Source organism: Triticum dicoccoides, chromosome 6B, assembly GCF_002162155.2.
Source record: "Triticum dicoccoides isolate Atlit2015 ecotype Zavitan chromosome 6B, WEW_v2.0, whole genome shotgun sequence".
NCBI classification, from domain to species: domain Eukaryota; kingdom Viridiplantae; phylum Streptophyta; class Magnoliopsida; order Poales; family Poaceae; genus Triticum; species Triticum dicoccoides.
In genome coordinates, this window is record NC_041391.1 from 491157730 (window position 1) to 491165423 (window position 7694).

The window sequence follows — 7694 nt, forward strand, 5'->3', positions numbered from 1 at the left end:
ATATATATATATATATATATATATGTATATATATATATGTATATATATATATATATATATGGAAAATCCATCCTACCACCCAATGGTAATTACCCCACATGTCTCATATACTAGTATATGGTACTATATATACTATTTTATTATTTTAAATATGTTCATATACTATATTTAAGATATTTCAAAGCAAGTTACATGAAAAAATTGCATATGGGCCCATAGTTTTTGTTATATTTGTAAAATATATACATATTTGTACGTAAAAAAGAGCATACTCAAAAAATGGTACATACTACCTAAAAAATGGTTCATATACTATATATATACGGTGGCGCTAAAATGAGCGGGCGCGCAAAATCGCTAATTGTGCGCTCCGGTCCCTGTGCCTGTCGCTTGGCTAATCCAGCGGGTTTGCTACTCCTCGTAAAATAGTGGGCTGAAAATATAATGTACTTAAATGAGTTACTACATGGCCAGTAAAACTTTTCCGTCTCACATGCAAAGCAGCCGTCTGCTAATCCTAGTAAATTTTGTAGCAAACATGGTAATGGAATCAAATGTATTACTGACTACCACACCACTCCTACGCCCTGCTAAAGAATAATATGGTTGCCATTCTTATGGGTGATCGTAAAACATTTACTCTCTATAGTATATTCTAGTAATTTCTCTTATAGTAAAACTACCGTTCCAATTGAATGTAATTTTTTTTGTCAAAGATCAGAACTTAACAATGCAAAATTACTATGGGCTGGAGTATAGTAATTGAGCTTCTATTCTAGTAACCCTCTCATTAATTCTAGTAAGAAATAGAGAGCATATATTAGGTGAAGTAAAAGAATAGTGAGGACTATTGTAATTCTTCTGATAATGTAAAAATCATGTTGGGACTAAATGGGGGTTAAAATTAAGGGAAGTTTTCAGAGTATTTTGATTGAATATACCTATTGCGTTACCGCTAGCAATGAGTCAATTTTTTTATTAGCAAATTATTTGCATACCAATTGTTTCTTAGCTGCCAATGTGTGAGTCATGGAGTACAAGGCTACACCCCAACATTGAACGGCAACGTTACTTTTTTTAATAGAAAATCGTATTGCATGTTACTAGGCACGAGCCAATTACTATTACTTGTCAAAAGGTAAATAGTAATCACATTACTATATTCCATTTCTAACTTACTATCAATTTACCACGCCTATCCATATTGCATGGTGATTGAGTTACGACTAGGCAGAAGCCAATTTCAATTACCTAACAAAAGGAAGATAGTAATCACATTACAATATTCCCTTTCAAATTTACTATCAATTTACAAGGCCGGCCAGGGGCTGTTGCGTTCAGTGTAATTAAGGGTGGGGTTGGTTATTGGCTACTGTAACTCATTTAATTCCATTGTGTTTTGTATCAACCGTTTTACTATGATTAGCAGGCCCGCTGGATTACTGGATTAGCCGAGCGGCACGCGCAGCGACTAGAGCGCACAATTAGCGTTTTTGCGCTCCCGCTCACTTTAGCAACCCTGTTTGTTGATATAACAAATGTTTCCTACAAGCAGTGGTAGTTATCAACACTTGCGTTTTGTATGTTGTATGTAGTATCTACCACTGGTGGAAAAGGGCCTTTGGTCGCGGTTCGCAACTGCCATTAGTCGCGGTTGCGCAACCGCGACCAAACAGGCGCGACTAAAGCCCCCCCCCCTTTAGTCGCGGTTGCTTAAGAACCGCGACTAAAGGCCCGTCCACGTGGGCGCCAGGCGGCCGTCGGGGCGGAGGACCTTTAGTCGCGGTTCTTCTGGCCAACCGCGACTAAAGGCCGCCGCAGGTTTAGGGTTTTAGCCCCTCCCCCCTAAACCTGTTTTCTGTTTAATTTGTATTGTTTTATTTCTTTTGTGCTTTATTTTAATTTTGAAGGAGTTTCACATATTCTACGGTACTACATACATGCATATGAATGTACAATTTCAAACAAAATTGAAATTAGAACCAAAAAGAATTCAAGAGGAATATACAATATATATTCAATATCATCGGATGACCATATACAATTTTGAACAAGTTTCCATACATAATTTAATGCATATAAAGTTCTACGTCCTCGTAATGGTGTTCTCCTTTAGGATGGAGGACTTCCCTCCTGAACCATCCAGCTAGTTCCTCTTGAAGTGGTCGGAAGCGAGCTTCTGGACTAAGCATCATCCGGAGGTTATTCCTCTGAGCATTGGTATCACTCGGAACCCGCCGCTCAGAGGTGTATCTCCGGATCATCTCACAGACATAGTATGCACATAGATTGGTCCCCGCTGGCTGAATATCCTCACCATTCTTAGCCTTTGACCTTTTGAATTCTAGCTCTTTTTTGAATTCACCGACCTTTGTATCTACGAACCGTCTCCAAACCCTACGAGGCAAAGAAAATTAAATGAACAAGAGAGTTATTAGTTACTTGATATTAGGAAATGAACGAAATAGGCCGATCGATATAGAGCGCAAATGAATGAAAATAATTACTTCTGCAGCATTCTTCTCATGCCGCCCCAAAGTTTTGGATCCTTATTCAAAGAGTCGTGGACGAGACATTCTGAGGTGTCAACTTTAATTACTAGCAGAATCCAGTGGAACCTGCGGACACGATACATGCACAGTACGTCATGCATAACTCATCGATTAGCCGGCCACATACCATGCATGGAGTAAACAAAAGAGAATGTGCTCAAGACAGAAACACTCGCCCAAAATGGTAAGGAAATAGAATATCACTTTTGAGTTCCTGCTTTGTAAGAAACTGCCACAGGTCTGCCTCCATGTCGGCGGGGTGATGCTCCAACACATATCCATTAACGATGTGTGGGTCAATGAACCCAACATCATGGATGTTCCTTACTCTGCATTCCTTAATCTTCATTCTGCATGTATAATAGCGGACACAAAAATATAGTTAGGACATATATATAGTGCAGGCAATATCTGCTTCCCGATCCATCTTTCTCTTCCGGCTTCTGTAACCGTACGGGTCATCGTTCTGGGGGAACCCTATTTTCCACGGAATGTCCCCCATGCCTCGTACACGTCCTCCGTGTTCAGGATTCCCGAGGGCTTTTGTTAGCGCGTCGTTCTCTCTGTTGAACTTGATCTTCCCCTCTTGAGCATCCCTCATTGCGTCAATAAGGGCTTGGGTGGGTTTAATTATTTTGCCCCGGTAAACACACTCCCCTGTCTCCGGGTTCAGCGTTCCCCCATGCCCGTACCACCAGCTTTTGGCCCTTGGGTCCCATCCCTCCGTACCTGGACGGATTCCTCGCGCCCTCAGCTCGTTCTCCATCTTCTCCCACCTAGGCTCCCAAAGGCGATACCCTCCTGGCCCCATAATATGATTGTACTCCTTCTTAGCCGCATTTTCCTTATTTTTTTTCGATATTTGAATGAACTGCTCCGATTTCTTTTGCTTCACAAATTCTGGCCCCATAATCATGTTTCACAAATTCTGGCCAATCATATTTCTTTTGCTCCGATTTCTCATATTTTTTGTTAACTAGTAAGCATACACGTGCAATGCACGTCTCGACTAATACTATAAAAAATACAAGAAATACACTTATAAAAAAATAAAGTAGAGATATCCTAATAATATTGAAATCCACAATATTCAACAAACGCTATAATTTAGCACGTGCAGAGTAAAGACGCAACTAACTACTGATAATACGTTTCAAACTTCTCATATAATGTCAGAACTCTTGGGTGCACCATCACCCTCATTGTGCTCTTGCTTGGTTAGTACACAAAAATATGCTTACTTTATCTCCCATCATCCATTAGGCGAACACCTTTCCATACTATTCCATTAGTGTGTTATGATAATATTCTGTGCAACATAGTGTTTCTTTACACCGATAACTTGTCATGGTACACGTCAAAAGAATGTTTTCATGCATATCTTGTAGCTTTCATTATCTTAGATGCCCTCCAAACTAAAACCTATGCCCTTGGCTTCCCTTTCTTTCTCAATGTGGTGCTCAGGACCTGAGTTTGCCTGGACAACACAATTTGTTATTATGGTATTTAGAAAAGGGTAGGTGGCTTGTAAAAAAGACTGCTTAAACAATAGAACATAGCTCTAGCAATAAAGGAAAATGATTAAAATATATTTGAGAAGCGAACATCCCATACCAAACATAAGAGTAACATTTGAAAATTTAAATCCAATAAAGAGTTTCCAAACATCGTAGAATATTGTGTCTTTTAGACGCACCAATGTTCACTAATGGAAATAGTACATAACATATTAGAAGGTCAAGCATTGTGCCACCATATTTGCTTGGCTCACATGTAACTCTTGAGCAAAAGTGGGAAGTTATAATTGCTGGTGAAGATACATCTGAAATAAAATAGAATGAGAAACCATTTCATGCAACATATAAAAAGTTTCCCCATCAAATGATATCTACATAACAGGATCATGCATCGTTTATTAATCAATAAACAAATCCTAAAAAATCAATGAACAACCATCGCCAACCAAACCTAGTAACCCTTTCCCTACCTGCATGGAATGGAGATTGGTCTCAATGTGAATACTTCTTTGAACCTCAATTTGTTTCAAGACTGAAGCCTGAAAGGAACAAAAATAAACCAGACAATTAAGTTCAAATTGGATCTTAATAACCAAAATAAAGATATGGATAAAAGTGAGATAATGAATAAATTACGAACCGCATACGAAATGCAGCCTGCTGTTCCCTGAAAACTAAGGATGGAACATGATAGGTAAGCAGGAAATTAAAATCAAGATAGTTAAAGTGTAGTCAGTTTTGATTAGCTCATCTCAATGCAAATTATAAACTGCACGTACACATCATATGTTGCACCAAAGATGTAGTAAAAGCAAGAAATCACATATTTGAACCTACGCCATAAGAAGGTGTAGGAGCATGTGTAGCTTATTGGTGGACGTTCTTATAGCAGTAGGGAGATGCCTTGGCGCCATCAAGCTTGCGAGCTGCTTTGGTGCGAGGGGGCTCATCCTTGTCACCTAGCCGTTGTCAGCGGCACTGTCCGTCGCATCATTCTAGGACATGTTGCATCGTGTGCATCACACATCTAAATATAATTCATCAGAAAAAATGAATTTAGTTTGAAAGAGAAGAGGATCACTGAATTGCAACCAGAGCAATAAGGCATATTTTAGAACTCACCCATCCTCTCACATGAAATCAAGCTATGCATTGGCACAAAGAATAATCCACTTGTTGAAGGATGGAGAAGAACACCTGGATCTCCTTCGAATCTCTGCTGCGCCGATCCTTCCACAAGAGTGATGACCTGACAAATATTTGTTCATGTTAAAGGCATCAACAAATAACATGACCGACAAAGATTCTAGAGCTTTTTCATTGGTTATTTAATCAAAAAAGATGGACACATACCCACACATGATTATTGGTTGTTCCATAAAATATTTGTCAAGAATAATTTCCAATTAAAAAGATATTATATTACCTGTTAAGTGCCATATTACATGGACTACAAGGCAAAGATGAACGGAAAATATAAAACACAATAAGCAAGGATCACAAAGCAATATTCCTGAACTAAAAGAAAGATGGGTAATGCCACACCAAGGCACTGACATATATCTAGTGCAGAAGCGGAAAACCGGATGAAAAGGCTAAGAATAATAATATCATAATTGATTATCCAGGAGGTCGTTGTCAATTGCCAATGTGAGAATGTGACAGATTCAGAATTCTGTACATTCAAGTAGACGTTGAATTCTTTTGGCAATGAGATACTAAAATATTGTACATCGATTGAACATATATCAGTAACGTCAAACTAACCTGTTAGTACATAAAAAAGGGAACCTTTTGATTACCTTGAGAAGAACACTTTTACCAGAAGAGGACACAAACATGTGGTTTGCAAAATTTCTAGAGAACGCCTATCAGATAGAAGTGTGAAAAAAATAGCGGCCGGCATGCATTTCACAGCACCAGCATCTTTCCCTTGAAATCAATCTATGGTTTAAACCTCAACCCCAGAAGGACCTAGATATTCTTCTAACTTCTGTCTAAAATTAGTAATAAATTATTAAATTATAGTAATATGAAATTATCATTTTGAAGACAATTTTCATAATAGATTTTCACGTAACCAATTTGAATACTCTCTTTTCTCAAGAAAACAATCTGAACACTCTTTTGTTGGGTATGAGCCAATTTTAGACTGCACACTTTCTAATATGCCATTAATTTAGGAGCAGAGAACATGTACATACTAAATAAACAGTCAATGTGCAGTACAGTACCTGATAACATTACTCTCCTGTATTGTGTCTGGCACTAAAATGGGCATGGCAAGGACATTCACACCAGAGATAGCGGTGCCAAGAAGAGCCATCTCTGAAGATACTCTTCTACTGGAAATCCCACACACTATCCTGAATCCACGGCATGTTAGCCAGATCACCTTCTGTGGATCTGATTGGAATAAGAACTCCCAAGAGCGACCAAAATTTTAGAAGAAGTTCCAAGAAATATATTTAAAGAAACATGGGATTCCATGGTGTTACCTAGGAGAAGGGGAGCAGCGGGCAGATCAACATGAAGAGTCGGATATTACCTTGCACCCACCTGCTCCAGAACAGCCTTGAGCTCCTCGTAGTTGATCTGCCCGCTGTTGTCGGTACCCATTCATCTTGAACACCTCCTTCAGGCAGCCATGTATATGGGTGGGATTATAGCATAGGTGATGTGACTGAAACCTGTGCATCCCACGGAAATCAGTAGGGACAACCACGTGTTTCCAAAATCCATGGAACAGAAAAACAAAAAAAATAACGCATTCTCAACTGACCAGCAGTGGTAGATCCACTCCCTCGGGAGCGGCGGCCATGCCTGCATCCTCGCTCGCCCCCGGGTATGCAGGAGCGGCGGCGGTGCCTGCCTAGTCCAGCGCCCCACCATCGGCTCTGTGCGCCGCTCAAAATCAATCTACTTGACCCAGTTCTGCGTCCGCTCCGCTCTCATGCGCAGCAACACGTGATATGATGGCGGCTTCGCTCGAGCGCTGATGGAGGAGGCAGGTAACGACGCCGGCCGAGATGGTGGCGAGATCTGAGGGAGATCGATGCTGGGACACCCCATTGAGGGCGGAGCGACCATCAGAGATATAGCGACGCTGAGACACCCGTCGAGGGCAGAGCAGCCACCTACCTAGGGCCGGCGGAGGAGAAAGAGCGTGATGGGATCGGGAGGAACATAATGCGCGCGAGGTCTCCGCCCTCTGCGTGACGATATTGTTCCGTGATTTGGGGAGACGGGGCATCGAGCGGACGGACCTGCGGGAGGAGTCTGCCGGCAGAACATTGAATCTCAGCCGTGTGATTAGATGGCAGATTATTGGAGAAATATAGACTATTAAATTTATCAGGCGGAGTAGATCGGAGGCTTCAGGTTTTCCCGTGTACACTTACCTTGGGTGGCTGTAAAAAAATTACAGTTCGCTCTTTTAATAGTAGTAGAGATTATCAAGTTTTAAGTTATTTTACCGTTTTTGTTAAACTAATTAACTAGTTAAAATTAAAAAGAACAAGAAAAGAAAAAATTCTCTCTCTCCACGATCTCGCTCTCTGTAGAGAGGCGCGCGCGTGCGCGCGCGGCAGCGAGGCCGGCCGGCGGCGTTGAGGGCGGGCGAGAG

General features: G+C 40.8%; 1 long non-coding RNA gene across 6 annotated transcripts; it reads right to left on the bottom strand.

Annotated features, from left to right (window-relative positions):
- Positions 1-3639: 3639 nt before the first annotated feature.
- Positions 3640-7320, bottom strand: LOC119326595. 6 transcript variants are annotated; one of them, XR_005158064.1, is made up of 7 exons: positions 6852-7320; positions 6304-6759; positions 5192-5318; positions 4710-5096; positions 4540-4608; positions 4249-4374; positions 3640-4029 (listed from the first exon to the last, which is right to left on the bottom strand). It is a non-coding gene; the product is annotated as an uncharacterized LOC119326595 (long non-coding RNA). The 6 variants fall into 6 exon arrangements; XR_005158067.1 differs by lacking the exon at positions 4249-4374 and having other exon boundaries at positions 3643-4029; positions 6304-6435; positions 6618-6759; XR_005158066.1 differs by lacking the exon at positions 4249-4374 and having other exon boundaries at positions 3643-4029; positions 6304-6475; positions 6618-6759.
- Positions 7321-7694: the final 374 nt, after the last annotated feature.